The 17,958-nt window shown below is 43.2% G+C and overlaps 1 pseudogene; it reads left to right on the top strand.

The window, feature by feature from the left end:
* The first annotated feature begins 7,359 nt into the window (after positions 1–7,359).
* Positions 7,360–12,608, top strand: LOC140002024 (nuclear receptor subfamily 0 group B member 2-like; annotated as a pseudogene).
* The last annotated feature ends 5,350 nt before the right edge of the window (positions 12,609–17,958 follow it).

Genomic DNA, 17,958 nt, shown 5'->3' with positions numbered 1-17,958 from the left:
AAATCAAAGCAATCCTACTTGAGGTTTGGTATCAAATGGCACTGACTGCAGAGTAGTTTTATAATATAAACATCATCAAATTAGATCAAAGATTAATGTTTTACATTAATTTTACTTATTGCATAAACAAGATGGGATTACGTGTGTGTTTGTGTTTGAAACGTCATGTTTAGCAACACACATGCTGTTATTGGATCCCAATTAAAGGTTAACTACAGTCAGATGTCATATTGTCTCTTATCAGTTGTTTTCTGTCTGCGAAGTCAACCTGCATATAATTCTCCGTCCTTGGATTTTGCAATTACATCTGGGCAGTTTGGTTTAACTTTTGATGGTCAGACTGAAAACAAACACTAGGCTTCTGGAGATCATTGTCAGATGATACGTTTGAATCCCAAACTCATCTTTAGGATAGAAGCAAGGTATTAAGCTCTTTCTTCTGCTAATAGGCACGTGAGTCTTTCTGCCTGGAGCACAATTCAACAGAGCAGTCAACCATTTCTTTAGCTTTGAAGATGCTGAAATGGACCCTGGGTTAAAAAGAACCGGTTCCCAGGCTGCCTCGAAAGGTAGTTGTTTAGTGCTAAAATGTGAGTTTCCTTTCTGGTACGTGAACATCCTAGCCTTAAGATTTTCAGTACTCAGTCGCGGTCCCCAGACTCTCGTGTTTTGAGAGGGATTGTACTCCCCTTACCTAATGTGGGAATCCCGTTTTTGTGCCTCAAGGGTCAATGGTGCAAGGCACTTAGAAATCATTGCGGATTGTGGTTGTTGTCAGTTGCCACGGAAATTAAGGCCATGCAAGTACCTTCTACTCCTTCTTCCCTTTCATTTGTTGTCTGGTTACTACTCAGTATTACACATTTGGTGAGATGTCCTAAAAAAAGCATTACATCCTAATGTTAACAACTCTTGTTTTTTCTTTCTCTAGGTCTGCCAGTAGCTGACAAGGTAGAAAGATGACCTCTTCTCTTTCATTCTTGTGAAGTTAGAGGCAGTGCCCATTTAAACTGTGGCTGAGGCTCTGTGATGGTGCAAGTCTATCTTACTCCTTCAAATTCAGTGATGCTGCCGGAGTTTTCAGTAATGAACTTTGAAGGATTCAACCACTCTAAAGCTTTTGGACAGTGGCAATTATCTGAAAACATTCCTACAGGTTTATCTTCTTCGTCTACGTTTGTTTTCTCTCTCCATCTCATTCAAAGCAGTCAGGACTTGTTTGCTTCCCCCTTCTCTGGAAATTTGCACTAGGAACCATTGTTAGAATCAGAATCCTGATCTGAGAGCACGATGAAAAACGTTGCACTCCAACTTGGACATTGGAGAGGAAAATGTTCATGTATACGTCAGTATGGTACTCAAACAGCTGCTTACACCTTTTAACTTTTAAACCTGAGAAGCAACAGGTAGTTTCTACGTTGCTCTCGGGGATAGTGTACTCTTCTGTACTCTCTGACATCAGGATTGAGGCGCAGCATTGGATTGAGGCGCTGTCATGGTTTAACCCGGCCGGCAGCTAAACACCATGCAGCCGTTCGCTCACCCTCCCCCCTCCCTCTCTGGGATGGGGGAGAGAAATGGAAAGTGAAGCCCGTGAGTTGAGATAAAGACAGTTTAATAAGACAGGAAAATAATAATAATAACAATAATAACACAATGATGACAATAGTACTACTACTAATAATGTGTACAAACAAGTGATGCACAATGCAATTGCTCACCACCCGCTGACCGATGCCCAGCCTAACCCCGAACAGTCTGGCCCCCTTCCCCCGGCTAGCCACCCCTATATATTGTTTAGCATGATGTCAGATGGTATGGAATACCCCTTTGGCTAGTTTGGGTCACCTGTCCTGGGTCTGTCCCCTCCCAGCTCTTGCTGCACCCCCAGCCTGCCCGTTGGCAGGACAGAGCAAGAAGCTGAGATGTCCTTGGCTTAGTATAAGCACTGCTCTGCACCAATGAAAACATCGGGGTGTTATCAGCACTCTTCTCATCCTAAGCCAAAACATAGCATTCTACCAGCTACTAGGAAGAAAATTAACTCTGTCCTAACTGAAACCAGGACAGGCGCAGAATTGGATTGAGGCGCAGAGTCACTGGGTTCATTCATGCAAGTACCAGTCAAGTCAACATCCTACTGATAGCTAGTCCATTTGCACATGTAGAGACTCAAAAGTGTACCGGGATCTGTCAGATGGTGGATGCAGAAAAAAAGTCTCAAAATCAAAGGGATTGAACAAGGCTTCATAGCACCCTGTAAACGGGGGAATATTTTTCCATCAGTGCTGTACTTGCTAGATATTTGTATTGCAAGAAATAGCGGGTGTTACATGGACATCCTAGCAAGCATATTGAAAATAATGATGTGATGATCAGCATTAATCCGTTTTCCATTTTTACTTTCACATCTAGATGTTCTAGGTTCAGGGGAGAAATAAACTAGGATGTACCTGTAAGTTGATAGAGCATGTTTACTTTTTATATTCATTTGTTTTGTGATAGCTCCAACAAAACAAGGATCCCCCCATGCTCTTAACTTTTTTGGCCTTCAGATTAGAACTTTCTTAGTCAACTCTTAGCTCAGACAGTGAAGTGATAATTTCTAATAATGAACAACAATAATCAGTATTGAAATCTTTTTCTAAGATTTTTCCTTTATTTGTTTGCTCATTTTGCTCCCTCGTTTTTTTTTGTTTTTTTTTTTTTTAACTTCTCCATGTGTTTAGATTTTGGTGTTGGGATTTAATGTGTAACAGAGTGCATGAAGACATCACTCTTAATCTCTTGCTGTTATCCTTTTTGCTACCGAAGTGGCTGTGTGACCATGTGGCATCTTAATCATTTTCATGTGTTTACTGCAAATGCCAGAAGTGCAATTAAAAGGGAACTGTGACACTACATTGCTACTGCACCGTGGAAATAATTTGCTTTGATCACATCAGTACTTGTGCACATACTTACTCTTCTGTCAAAACACCGTTGGTAATACTTCTGAGAACAGAGTCTTCCAAAGACCTCTTCCTCTCCTGTTATTACAATTATTCTGTGGGGTGCCATTTCCTGTCTTCTACTTGCGTTTTTGTTCTATTTGTCCTGGAAACAACTTTTTGTACAACTTTTTGTTTGTGGACAGTTTTGATGCTATATTAGCAATTTCTAATCCTCCGTACACACTGAAACACAAATTCAAGCAGCAGCTGAGAAAGGCTGGCTAATGAAACAGCTGAGCCTCTGCTTGGTGTGCTTCAAACCAGAGTTTGTTGTGGATACAGGAATTTATAAAAAAAGTTCTTTCAAAAACATTTATGTATTTCAAAAGCTCATAAATGCTGATACGCATGGCTCTCTTTATATTTTCTAAATTATTTGCTGTAACTTTAGTAGATTTTAAAGAGAAAACTTCTTGTTTTGACATTTTGAGTAAAAACATTTTTTTTTAAACCATTTGTTTTGACTTAAATTATTTGCTCCAGATTTTGGGAGATTAAAGATGACATTTGAAGTCACAATAAACTGGACATCTTGCGCTGATTGTTCCTGAAGAGGAAAATGTGTGTGAAATTAAATTTTTCACAGTTTTTTTTTTCTTTTTTTTTTTTTTTCCTACTGGATGTTTTATTCCTATGCTGAGAAAGAAATCCACACTTTGCTATAGTTTGTAGTTTATTGGAAAGTAAAATCAGTGTGTATGATAGCAAGCAGAGCAGATGCAAATGCTGTCCTTCCAAACATTGCTTTTGCTACCGAATGAGTTGCAGTCTTGGCTTCCATGCTCAGTGTAACTTCATGGGGAACGAAATCACCAGCAGCTGCCCCAAGTCAGGAAGTGCTGCTGTCACCTGCCTGTGGGATGGAGCAGGCGGAGGAGCTGGGGCAGGATCTAACCCCCAGCCTCCCTCCGCGGGTTCTGGCATTTGGAAAAGTAACATAGGGTGTTATTTGTCAAGTTATAGAACAACAGAAACCAACAGAAATCATTATTACTGCCACGACTGTACTTTTGCTGCGAATGTTTTTTTTTTTTTTTTTGCTGTAACAATCTTACTCTGGATTTCAGTTCTTGAAATTTATTTTCCTAGTCTCAGTATTCTGGTTACAGAAGGCTGCCAGTAGAGGCTCATGTATGCAGCCACATTGCATCTTTTCTTCCCTCCCATTTTTGTCAGGGCAATTCAAAGGGCCTGAAAAAAGGTTGGCAGACCCTTATTGGTCTTTAGTGGTGCCGCTTAGGTACAAGTATAAAGGGCTGAATATTGGTTGTGTTTAGTATCAGAGAATCTTAATTCAAGCTCATACCATTGAAGATGTGCTTAGACTCAGATGTGCAGCTTTTTCAAAAATGTTTAAGCTCCAAAAGTGGATTGGGTTTTGGTACTGCTCTCAGTTGCAGGGATCCCCAGATGTGCTGGTCCCCTGATGTGGTGGGTCTGTCCCTGCCCCTCTGGGAAACAGTGGGAAAATAGTAAGGGAATAGATTCGCAATAAGATCCTTCCACTGCAGCGTCAGGACTGCTCCCAGGTGTGTTTCAAATCAGATGAAAAAACAGCTGTGAGAGAAAGGAGCAAGTATCACCTTGGCAGGGGTGTGGTGGGAGAAAGTCACAGCAAGCAAGGCAGGGAGATCAAAGACAGGGAGAAGAAATGGGGCTCTGCTGGGGAAACTGTGGTTAGGAAATGTCTGATGGAAAATCTGTCTGGGGTTGGAGGTTTGCACATGCAGGCTCTGTGAGATAATTGGTGACTGATTTTGAAGAATCAAACCCAAACAACATAGAATTTTCTACCAGTTTAAGTAGCCCGGGCTCTCAGAAAATCATGGTTTTGAGACAGATTTTTTTCTTTCTTCTCTATTAATAGATAGATATTTCATGTAAGAGTTATTGATGTAGCAGTTATCCTATAGCAAACAACCAGGGAAGTTTGGGCCTTTTTTTTTTTTTTTTTTTTGGCACAGGGAAAACTCAATGCATTAGTCCTATACCCCAGTGGAAGTTACTCTCACCTTGTTTATTTCAAAATAAAATGAAAGTACTTAGGATTTATTTTGTTGGACCACAGATTACTTGTTAGGACCCTTCTCATTTTATTGTGAGATAAATAAAATGTGTAAAGACAAGTCTGAATATTTACACCACATATCTAATCTGCCATCTTACCTTTTCTAGCTAATATGTAGTATTTATGGAGATGCTAAGCGCTAGGTTAGATATTTATCTTCAATGATATAAAATAGATTTCAGTTTAATAAGACAGTGGGCTCCATACTGTGTTAAAAATGTTTTTCTCTACCACTGTTTTCAGCTTTCGGCCTGCTGTTCAGCAGGGGAGAGGGCTGTTGGGGTAAGTCACCTTTTCAGTGTCCCTCTGAAGATGGCATTGCCAGCCAGGAGCATTTCCTAACTTTGCTTTTTCACATCTGTGCCCGTTCTCTACTTTGCTTTCCCTCACTTTGCATTTGCTGAGCTGTAATAAGCGGTCTATCTGCTTATATTTAAACTGACAGGTGGTGCCTGCCCCGGTGCTGATAAGGGTGACTGCACAAACTCTGCCTCCTTGCTGGGGGAGCTGCAGTAAAATGTCTGGCACTGTCTGGTGTGAGGTCACTTCTGGTGGATTTTATAATCTCTCTCCCCCACCCCTGCCAGGTGTGCCCTTATAAAGGTTAACCAATTTTTCTAGCATGCAAAATGCAAAGGATTTACGTTGGACAGCTTCAGGCCTGTCACGTCTCCAGATTCATGCCCTTTTCTGTGAGCTGCTTTAAACAAAATCTTGCCTTTAAACTGGGGAGAAATATCGCAATAGCAGCAAGTACTCTGCGTAGGGCCAGAGCCACGATGATGAGATTTATTTATTTGTTTTTTAACATTTACAAACAAGAGCAAGAAGACACCAAACCCAGTGACTGTCATTCGATTGGGTTTTCTCTCATGTTCGGCATCCACAGAGCCCCTTGCTGCCTGCCCAGGCTGATGTTCACGTGGCTTCGAGGGCAGACTGCATGAGAACTGCTCTGGTTCAGCTGCAAAAGACTGAAAGCAAGGAGAGTACTCCTGAGAGACATGGTGCATGTCTTACTTTCTGCCCGAAGCACTCACATTTGGCAGTGTGTATCTCACTGACTGAAAAGCAGAGTGATAAATGCCAAACAGAAGAAATAACACTGGCATGAGTGTGTCTTACTATTCTCAAACTATCATGCTAGAAACAGCTAAAAGACATAAAAAACATGGGGATTTCTGATATCAGAAAACTGTTTTATGAATAGTATACTTTTTAAGATTTAAAAGAAAGAAGTATTGTTACTGTAACAGGAATACTCTGTATTTTTTGGTAAATAATCATAAAGCTATTAAAATGTACCAGGAATCCCTGTTAGAAAGACCCTGTTTGCTTCTGCCTCTTAGAACTAAATGGTATCAAAGGAAATCAACTATGATAAATTGATAAATAGAAAAGGTATCCATCCAATGGCACGTGTTACTGGACTTCAGGGCTCTAAACCGATGCAGATGTCAGAAGAAAAAAAAAATTAGGAAAGGATCTAATTTAATCTGGGGTAGAATTTTAATAAGGACAATTAATAGGAACTGTGAAATGATGAAGTGAACCATGATGGTGAAAGGAGGGTGAACTGTGAAATGATGCTCTTTTCAAATGGAGTCATTTTATTTTTCCTTTGGACTCAGAGAAGGAATGGGCTTTATCAGAGCTTGCTTTCCTACCTCGATTACTTACACAGCACAATATTCACAGGAAATCAGCAGAGAGAACTTTTCACAAGCAAACTCTGTGCAAGAATGATTTTAGCAAGCTCACTCCGTTTCTAGTCCAGCCGCTAGCCAATCTTTAACTCAAGCAGAGCCCAAAATTGCATTAACCCTGCAACTAGAGTTCATTGAACTGAACCTCAGCCTGGCTGGAGTTTTGTAGCAAGGATGAGGACGGAACAGCCTGGGGACCTCTGTTGCCATGCCGTTTAAGCTAAGGGCTAACGAGCTCTTTGATAGTACACCAGCGGCCAACAGAAGAGAGCTACTGAACAGATGGAGAGCTGGACAAGCTCTCGGAGCTGTGGCTTTCATGTTTGCTTTCCTGGAAGGCACACTAAGAGCTTAGATGGCAGCAATACACAAACATTAGGCTTGGTGACAAACCTTGGTACCTCCTCCCCATAAAAGAGCAGCCAAGAGTGTGCAAAGTAGCAAAAACTTGAGGGATGAATTTCTTCTCAAGTCTGAGTTCCTGCTGTTTAATGCTTCCTGATGTAGATTGAAGAGTCTGTGCAATGCTAGTGTTCAGCTTTTGCTTTGCTACAAATGCTCAGACATGCAAGAGTGTGAATTGCCATTTTGCTCTCTTTCTTCATCAGCTTTATTTCCACAGCGTGTATGAAAAATACTCAGCAAGTCAGGGAGAGGTATCCATGTTCAGTGTTCGGAGCTATCATACGCAATGAACTACAGCACCTGAATTCTCTGAAGTCCCTCTCAAACTTCCAGGAAGATGAAGTAATTCAGATGCAAGAGATTTACATCCCTGGGACTTTCAGCTGTGAGCTCCTTGGTGTTGGATCACACAAACTACAGCATGAAGTACTGAGACTGCTAAGTGCCTGATGAAAAATAATTGTGCACATCCACAGCGTCTTCGGGTGGCTCCTTTTAACAACAAATAAAAGCATCCTCTTTGAGTGCACGGAGGGGAAAACCCAGTGCTGCTGCAGGGTTGTGGCAGCCTGTGCAATGCTGCCCCACCTGCCTGGGCTGCGGGCGGGAGCGGCCAGGGGCAAACAAGTGGTTTTACAAGGTGGCTTTACAGACCGGGTCACGTTGCTTCTCTGTGTATAAAAAGTGCATGAAGCCTCGCTGTTGGGCAGAAACGCTCTCCTGGGCTGCGGGAGCATAGCCCTGTGCCTGCTGTTTGCTGCCACGGGAGGGACACCTGCAGCCCACTGCTGGCTCCATGGTGGGGGAGAGCCCAGCTGAGAAATTTGGGGGGTGTCAGTGTGAGACGAGCCATGCCGAGAGCATCCTGTACCAGATCCTTAATGAAGAGCATCAAAATGAGGATAAATGGCACCAGCAGTGTCATGGACCTCACCACTCCATAGCAAGAAGCCATTGCTCTTGTGTGGATGAGAGGAGTTGGCTGAAAAAGCCAGGAGCCACGTGCAGCAGAGCTTCTGGAGTGCTCCTGAAGATGTCAACTTTTGTTAGGAACTTGCCTTCTTTTTATCATGTGCCATGAGAGGATCGGGCTGTCCTCATACTGCAGAACTGGGCCCCTCCTTTTGTCCTGGGCCTGGCACAAGAAGGGGTGGATTTTGACCTGCGAGAGGTTTCGGGCCCCAGTTTATTGAAAAAAATTCTCATTCAATCTTCAACAGCTAGCAGTGAACCAGGCAGCTCATCCCTGGGGACATCCTTAGCAGAAGTTCAGAAGATTAAGAATTTATTGTGGAAATTTTGGGACCTGGACATAAGCGTAAGAGAATACGCATATCTCAAAGGAATTATTCTTTTCCATTCTGGTAAGTTCTCCTGGAAATTACACAGCTGGTTAAGTGCCTAGGAGGACATTTGGCATTTTCATTTGTAATGGAAGGGAGGTTGCCCAGGTCAGCACCACAGAGGCAGGGACTCATTCAAAGCTGAGCTCTGAGTCCTCTAACGTAAATGGAAAGTCTTTTTGCCTCCAGCCCGCCCTGGCTCGGGCCCCTGCCTCCCTCCACAGCCATCCCTGCCGCTGGCTGCGCTGTCAGCAGCGTGCTGTACTTGGGGCTACACCAAAAGGATGCTTGAAGGCTTCAGTTGCTCCATGGTATTTCATGCGGTGAGCAGCTTATAGGCCGCTCAGAGGCTGTAGTGGCTTTGTATTTATTTCCAGTAGGGTTCGGATTCTGTTGCTTCGTGTGTAATGTCAACCAGATGGCTTGTACTGTGCTGAGTGCCTGTGCTGCAGCAGCAAACCAGTGGAATTCGTTTCAGCGCAAGTTGTTTTCTCAAATTTTCACAATAAAATCAGGCTGCTTTATCCAGTGTGATGAGGAGAGGATAAATCCCTCATCTGCAGAGGCTTACGCAGTTTAACGAGCAGACATTTTTATTATCTCTGCGGATAAAATGTAATTTTCACTTAATGAAGGAGAAAGCAGTGGCAGCAGCAGCGTTACGCTCTGGATCCGTGCCTTCTGCCGACTGCTGATTCCCCGGAGGCCCAGCAGTCCTTCACGCTGTCTGCAGAGACAGCCGAGAGCTTCAAGAAGAAGCCCTGGCTCTCAGGTGGATGACTCTGGGCTGAAGCAGCTGCTGGGGGCTTTAACACAGCCCAAACTGCCCTTCTTCTACCTGCTTTGCTGCAAGTCAATTTGCACAGCTGTTCTTTCACAGTTATTCTTAATGTTTTTTGAACACTTTCCACCAGGCTCAGAAAATGCCTGCTGCATACATGCAGCACATTTTCAGCTGGCCTCTTAGTTTTGGCTTGATGTTTGGCCAAATCTTAATATTTTGCAGGCCTCGGTTCCAAGAGGATTTCAGGCAGTCGCGAGCAACGACAATGTTAAATCCTTTCTGGATCACGGGGTACCTCGTGTACTCCTGCTCTGTGTGGTTTATTTCCTGCTAGGACGGCTGAAAGCAGACAGAGCAAAGGGAAGGGACCAGGCATGGAGGAGTCCAGAGCTGGGTTGTGAGTTAGAGTTCAACCAGGTGCCCAGAAATGTGGCTGGAGCAGCACAGCGAGGCTAGCGTTTGGGCAAGAAACATGAAAAACAAGCACAGCAGGGCTTTCTCTGTGCCTACACAATCTCTTGGGGCATAGAGATTGTGGTTACTGTCATAAGAAACCCTTTGGAGAGGGAGTGGTAGCAGGCAGCACGGGGGGTAGGCACTCCTGTGACAGCACAATCTCCTCAGGATGATTAGGCAGCAGAAACACGAGGTTGCAAAGATAATCCCAGCCCAACTTCTCTTTCAAGACAGAGGTAGCGATGACTCAGAGCCTTGGAGAGAGCAGCGAGGAACGATCCAGGAAAGAAGATATTGCCCTTCCTTATTTGGCTTGGTAGCTTCAGAAAGGGCAGCGTGTGCTCAGGTGAAGGGCCCAGCTGCGAGGTCTTCTCTAGGATGCGGGTAAGAGGAAGAGGAAGGAGCAGGCAGTCCTGTCCCACCGGACATCAACAGCATGGCATGAAATGAAAGTGCTCTTCTTGTTTCTGACAACTGTCTGAAAAGCAACTACACTGTGAGGAGATGGGAACTGTGAAAAAAATATTGCTGCTGTGTAACTCCATCAGGGCTGCAGGAGGACTTTTGTTACAAAAGATGTGTTGCAGTTCAGCTGAGAACACACTTGACTGAGTATTATTACAAGAGATCTCAGAACAAGTTTCTCATTATCTGCAAGTTTAAAAAGTGTTTGATTACATATAAAAGAATGCCAAATGGGAAAACTGAGCAGATTTGAAGGGATATAGCAATTGGAATTTCATCCTGAATACACAAAATCCTGACAACTTTCTTTCTATGAAAACTCCAGCACCTGGCACCCTCCTCACTGCTTGCAGCTAGTGGTACTCCTGGGGGACTTTTCCAAACCCTTTATTTCTGGGTAGCCTGCTTGCAGGCTTTGTGGAAGCTTCTTCTCCTCTGGCACCAATGTCTAGGGAGAACAGAGTTGCTGAAAAAGGGCAGCCAGCTACAGATGGAAAAAAAAAACAACAAACAACAACCAGATTGTTTTTGCCCTACTACAGGGCAGGAAGGCAGAACCTCCCACACTTCATTGAACGATCCTGCATGTCCCAGTCTAAGCCATTAGGACCCCATCCCAGGCAGGTGTGGTGTCAGTCACTGTAGGAGGTGCTACGTAGGCCTGGGGATAGGTCAAAACAAGAGGTGGGAGGCAGGGGAGCAGAAGTCAGCACTCGGGGATTGAAGGCTCAAGGCTACGACTCAAGGCAACAGGCACATTATTCACTGATTCCTAAGTCACTGAGTGTTTAAAGTTAAGCCTGTGCATCAGCACAATTCATAGACTGGGCCAAGGGGGTTCTCCAGTCTCCCTGTGCACTAATTTAAGTTGTTAAACATATTTACTATAATTTACACAAATGGTAAAAGTAATCAGTACGTGAAATTACTAAATTCAACAATAGCATCAAATGTTATGCCCCTGTATAGAGACTGTATATGCTCTGTATTAGAGACAGTATCTCTTCGTACTTGCTGTGCTTTAAAAATGTCATTGCCTGTGATGTAGCCTTGATCTAGCAAAGAAACCAGGTATTATTGAAAGTGATGGATGATTCCTAAGCAGAAAGCACATTCAAGATTTTACTCAGTCAGGAATCAATGGGATACATAAAAATGGTTCGGGACCAAATGACTAAACGAAGCAGAAGCATGGCTCAGATATTCCCTCTTTCCCTCACCCCTTTAGCGTAAATACAGATGGAGAACAGAATACAAAGGTACCAGAAGAGCTGTTTTATCTGGCTCTGTGTGTATACTCTGAGTCCAGCACTATCAAACACAGTTATGATGGTGCCTTCTAACAAGTAAGCATGGGACACTGCGTGGGTTGGTGCTGGAGGTGGGTTGAAAGCGCACTGAGGGCCACTGCGGAAAAGTTTTCAGAGATTGCAGGGATCTCTGAGCAACACTAGAGACCTTTCCCTCTTCAGAAATGGCTGAGGAAAGAGAGTACAAAACCAGGGAATATAATGCTCTCTCCTACTCCTGTGGGTCATGCTACATCTCACAGGAAGCCTTTGTGCTCTTTTTAGGCTGTGTATGAAGGCATCTGGGTAGCATGGAGAACCACAAGGTCCCAGGTTAGTCTAGAGGCAACAACAGAATGAAGATTGGGTTGGGTAGATGAAAACCTATGACTCTGGACTGCCAGCCTGCCTGGTACTCCAAACCACCACCTCCACCTTGCTGATGTTGTCTACTCATTTTAGGTTAGAGCTGGAGTATTTCTACCTATCCAGACTACAGTTTCAGAATAACTTGGTGGATAAATAGTGCTGTAAAGCTTCTCAATCTGTTCCATGTCAAAGTTACCTCGTGTTGCCATTTCAAAGCTGAATTTAGTGTAAGGGAATGCTGGATTCCAATGTGCTTACAATGCTGCACAATGTTTATCCAAATTATTGAACTACACATATATTCTTTTTCCAAAAAGTACATTTAGAAAGTTCTTGTTCTTTTCTAGAGAGAGTAGCACTATAAAGCCAGACAACAATGATGAAGGGTACAGAACTAAAATGTTTACTCAAGATTCATTGTTTTACTTTTTGTTTTGGCAGGACGTCATGTCCTAAAATGTCTCCCCTATGTACAAACACTGCAGCAGGAAGCTCAGCAAGCTTTGATGGAGTTTATATCAATGATTTTCAACAGAAACCTAAGCAGGTTTGCATGGATACTTCAGCTAATCACTTCTCTTCATGACATTGATGCAGATGCTATTGAAGAGCTCTTCTTCAGGTCTATCCTAGGAGAGGCCACCTTAAATGAAGTGCTTCCAGTGAACCTATGTATCAAGCCAGACTGGCTTTGAAAACAGATGACCTCTGTGCTCTACAATACCTAATTTTGAAGGTATGAGAACATTTTGAATGTTAAACACATTTCAAACAAATCATTGATGCATTTTTGTAAGCCATATTTATTTTTTTGTATGATGAAGTCATCTTGTAACGTTTTAGAACTAAAAGCAGAGAAATATAAACATTTCGTGATTCTGTGTGTATTCAAAAATCTTTAGTCTAACTTACCCAAAGACTGTCTTTCCAAGCAAATTCTGCAGTTGTGCTAGGTCCAGCCATATTATTTCCAGTAAACATTTTTACAACTAGTTAACATATCCTATATGTTTTTGGCTTTCCAGAAGTTTTTGCTTTCAGGAAAAGCAGCAGTAAACTGCATTAAATACACTACCCATCAAAGATGGATAGATACATAAAAGGCTGCACAATAGTAAAATCAGAATAAAACCTTCCTTCTCCTGGGATGTCACTCTCTGATCTCCCCCAGCCTACTTTTCTGTTTCACTGAAAACTCTAGTCATTGTCTGTCATTACTTGTTGGAGCTTCCCCTTACTTTCCTGTAAGTTCTTTTTCTAAGTCTTGCACTGAACTGTGGGCATACATTAATCACAAATTCCCTGATTAAAAAAAATGAATCATATGATTCATAAATCTGATGAGCAGACAAAAGCCATTGTTCAGAATTGCTTCCAGGATGGGACTAACAAAGACTGACAGCTACTGTATCATGCAATGAGCTGCAGAACTAATGTAGCCTGGTTTCCTACACATTTAAGACCTTTCCCATTTAGCCCTCCCAGCACCCTTCTATAATTACCATGGCTTCCCTCCAAACAGATGGCAGACGTTGTTCCTTGGACAGCAGAAACGATGAAACGTGGTTTCCTACAGATGTGTACAATCTGTTCCTCTGCACAGGCTCCATGTCTCCATCCCAAAGAGAGCTGCGGCATGCCCCACAGCATCTCCCTGTCTCCTATCTGGCTGGCTCGAGGAGAGGCAGCACGTGTTGGGGTTGGCATCAAGAAATGTGACTGGTCATCCATCAGGATAAAACCTGTTGAGATTATACTTCAGCTGCAGAAAGGGAAGCAATTTGTATCTTTCCTCTCCCATTCGTCTTCCAATGGATTTCAAGAAACTTAGAGGAATTTGTTTCTCTCTGAGTTTTTCAGTAGAGGGTCAAATCAAGTTTTGCTTGGCAAGAGGGCTCAAGTTCACCAAATGACAGGCAGGTAGACAGACAGGAGGACAAACAGTATGATAGCTTAATCCATGCTTCCTTAGAAAGCTAAAACTGTAAGAAAATCTCACAGATATACATATCCACAATATCAACAAATATTTGCAGAGATGGATGTTCAAAGTAATAAAAGAAGACCAATCAAAAAGAGAAGATGAAATTAAAAGAAGAGCTTGCTACCTCACAGTTTTGATTATATACTGCACGTTTTTTCCCCAGTTTGGTAACTGAAGGATAAATCGTAAAATAAATGAAAAAAGCAAACCCCAACCAAGATAAACCAACTAAACCCATGGGTACTAGTGATAACAGAAGTGATAACATCTGGAGGAAACACAACTTGCCATCTTATGTTACTAGCTAACCAAACATTTTGGAAATTAAGATTTGGGGGCTGATGCTCTGTGTGAAATCTTCATTCTGGAAGTTTTCAGTAGTTTTTGTTACAATGGTTCAGCAGTACTTGCCACAGATCGAGTGGTAGGTGGTAACTGGGTATTCCATGGTTAGCTGTTCATGCTAGCGAATGGAAACATTAGTTCCAGAGATTTGCTTTTTGTCTGTTCTTTTAAAAATGTTCACCCAAGCAATGTACATCCAGAAACTGTATTGGTACTTTTGGTATCAATGATATCATATGGTAGTTGAAGTACCAGGAGAGTGACTCTCTCATAAACCTCCCAGGTCCTGACAGCTTCTACCTTCTGGCTACCACAAGTGGTCCTTGTCTATGTGTGAATGCAGCACAGGCAGGGCTGCATATCAGACAGTCTCTTAGCTTTACTTCTTACTGAAATCAGCTTCAAGGTCTTTGACTTTATCTTCAAGGTGTGCTGTCATGGTGCCAACAGCTCCCCATGGCTTGGCTCACATGGAAGGTGATGCTGTGTTGGCTGACTGCTCACTGAGCCTGGCTGGTGTCCGTGCACCCTGAGAGGAGCGCCTCGTGCTCCACAGGAGCAGTGTTGGCTTTCAAGGTGGTGTGGATGATGATCTACCATGCCACAAAGGCTAGGCCTCAACCACTGCGGGGACTCCCACAAGATCTGATACTTATGGACCTCACCTCGTTCTGCCCTGAATACAAGATTCAGTCCTTCAGCAGGTCTTTGATATAAAACACATCTTTAGTACCTACACGACTAAAAAACACGACTTTGAGCTAAAGCTCTGTGTAACCAAACATTCCCCTGTTCATAGGCCTGACAGCAGAGAGCATGAATGTAAACAATCATTTGATTGACATCCTGTTCAAAGGGGCTGAGATACCTTTGCCTGGCCGAGGACAGAGTAGGGACCTGCACATACTCTACTTAAGCTGCTGCATATGAAGGTGGAAGCTGTGAAGATGTGAAGGCAGGCAGGAACAGGAGGTAAAGGATCATGAGCAGAGGCTATGAGGAGAAGCAGAAGCTCTCTTGAAGAAGGGAAGGCACAGCACAAGGCTTTGGAAGTCAAGGGAAATAATGCACTGGAATGGAGAGACAGACAGAAATGGATAGTTGGCAGTGGGAAGATAAAGGACAATCCCCCCACCATGAATCCCTCAAAAAAAGAGAAAAAGATGGTGAGGAGAGAAAGGTTTACCACCACTTCCTTTAGCTTCTGGAATTGATAGGAGAAGCAGAAGCACAGGTTATGTGGCCCTGACATCCACCAGCAGCATGTGCATCCATCCCCCCCTAGTGCCCAGGAGGTGACAATATTGCCACCATTTGGTGTGTGAGCTGACAGATAATTTGACAAATGAAGTACTTAGCATTGCTGATGAGCCAGGTGGAGCTTTTGCTCAGAGACACCTCTCCTCTTCCTGTTGCTGACTTTTTCAAAACAATGTATGACAATATTTTTAACTTGTTAGAAGAAACCCGCATTTGCAAAGTCAGGAATGAAAAAGTAAATTAAATTTGCTTGTGAAACCTCACTCCAGCCTCCTGAATATTATCATAAGCTCTTTTAATGACATGATTACAGCCTTGTATGGTTTCCCCTCTGGGCTGCCTGCCTTATTTGGGGTAAAGAGCGGCCTGTGTTGTGGGAATTAGTTTTGACTGTGCAATGGGGGAGCCTGCCGTCTGCTAAGCCTCAGCTGCTGTTGTTGCAGAACCGACACTGCAGATCCTGGGTTACAGCGGGTCTGCAGTGCCAAGCAGGGGTCTGACAGCTAAATGGCATGGATGACATCTTACAGTGTGGGGGCAACCACATGAGCTCAGGTGGCTTTATTCCAGTCACTTCAGCATGGCGAGTGTCCCAGCTTAAAGCTGCTACTGACAGTGCCATGTGGAAAGAAAGGTTTTTGTTTCTCACGGTGGCAAATAGGAGACCTAGAGGTGTGATTTGCAGAAGTCGGTGGGCTCTTACAGCTGCAAGAGTGGTCAAAACAAACTGGTTTCTTCCAAGCTTACTTACAAAATGCCACATAGCGTTGCAAGCATTGAGAAGTCAGTCACCATGTAGCCAAAATGTGGGGAAGCTTTCAGCGGCTCTCGTCTTACTGCTTGTATTACTCCTTTGAAGGCAGATGTAATTGCACATTGCCCCCTTTTGTGACAGATCTATAAAGGTATTAATCAATGTCTGTGATGAAGTAGTGAATGCTACACCTGAGCACCTTAAAAAGTCCCACAGAAAGTGAATAATCTGTGGCATACTCCATAGTGCACAGTAAAGCAAAGCAGAGGCCTACATACTACAGGGAAAGGATGAAAAGAGGAGATACTAAAGAGGATGTTTTAAGAAGTGCTGAGAGCGGCAAAAACACCATGCCATTTATTATATCCACCTTACAAATGAGTCCCTTGCACTCTCTCTGGAGCATGGAAAGGAAGGCAAGCATGCTCAGAGGGAGTTGTGCATCACCTGTCTGAGACAGCTGTCCTAGCTTAGGGTGAATCACACCCTGAAGTGCTTTACCTCTGCCTATTGGTGCGGCTGTGGAGCCTACCTGACCACCAGGGCTTCACTGCTTAACTTTCAGATGGCAAAAGTGAGATTAATCCCACCTTAATGGTAAATGCAGAAGTGATCTGGATTTGGTTTGTATACACAATTAACTTTAAAGACTTTTATTGTTAGCGTGCTTGGCTCTGCGGTCCTGATCTTCTTTAAATAGTAGGTTTTAGATTTATGTTTCCAGCTGTAAAGGTGTATTTGTAATAAAGAACAGATATGGGCCTGGAAACAGAGATAACTCAGTGATTGTCTTCACCTGACCAGACAGGACTAAGGAGACACAGAATTCTCTAAGAAAAGTCATTTATTTTAGGTAATACCAGACTTGAAAGTCACATGGGGTATCTCACTCACATATCTTTATCCTTACCTCTATCAATATTTTTACGTTTTTCTGTGGAATGCTTTCAGTACCTCTTTTGTAGGAATGAAAGTACTTCATTCAAAGACTAAAATTTCACTTTTGCTAGAAAGCAGTTATGAGCCATACTCAATCTCAGTCGTAAATATCATTTTATTTGCACCCGAGCCAGCTGTGGTAGGGTATGGCTATGTGACAGACGTGGTGCTGTACTTATTAATGTCACACAAGGAAGCATACGCCACATATTTCCATCATAGATCTACTGGTAAAATAGCCAAACTTGGAGAAAAAACTTGGACATGAGTTTCTATAATAATGGTATGGCGTAAAGAAACCTCTACTCTTTTAATGACAAAAAGGATCTCACTGAAGACGGCGTTACTAACAGTACAGAAATCCTCACTCTCTTCCAGTGGGCCAGGACAGGCAAGGGTGAGGCAGTAGTTCAGTTTTGCTTGGGCTTGTTATCAGCTGTTGTCCCAGGTGAGGTTGTGATTTTGAAAGTACAAGTTGTCACCCTTCCTGCTCGCCCCCCTTCCACAAACATCCACACACATTGCCTGGGGCAGTAGCAGGAATGTTGCAAGATGCAGCGCTCCTCATCTCATCTCAGATAAGAGCTTCTCCACTAAAGGGAGGCATGGTCACAGCTATCTGCTAGCAGGTAGTATTGGGGAGCCAAGAAAACACAAGGTTTCATGTAGCGTGGGAAAGGTCCCGCTTCAGTCACAGAGGAAATGGTGCGAGCCACGCACGCTCACACAAAGATTGATGTTTACTAGGAGGGCAGATCAGAAATTCAGTGTGGCTGAAACAGCAGCCAGGATGGCAGA

The sequence above is a fragment of the Anas platyrhynchos genome, chromosome 3 (assembly GCF_047663525.1).
Source record: "Anas platyrhynchos isolate ZD024472 breed Pekin duck chromosome 3, IASCAAS_PekinDuck_T2T, whole genome shotgun sequence".
NCBI lineage: Eukaryota > Metazoa > Chordata > Aves > Anseriformes > Anatidae > Anas > Anas platyrhynchos.
This window is presented reverse-complemented; position numbering and strand designations above follow the sequence as displayed.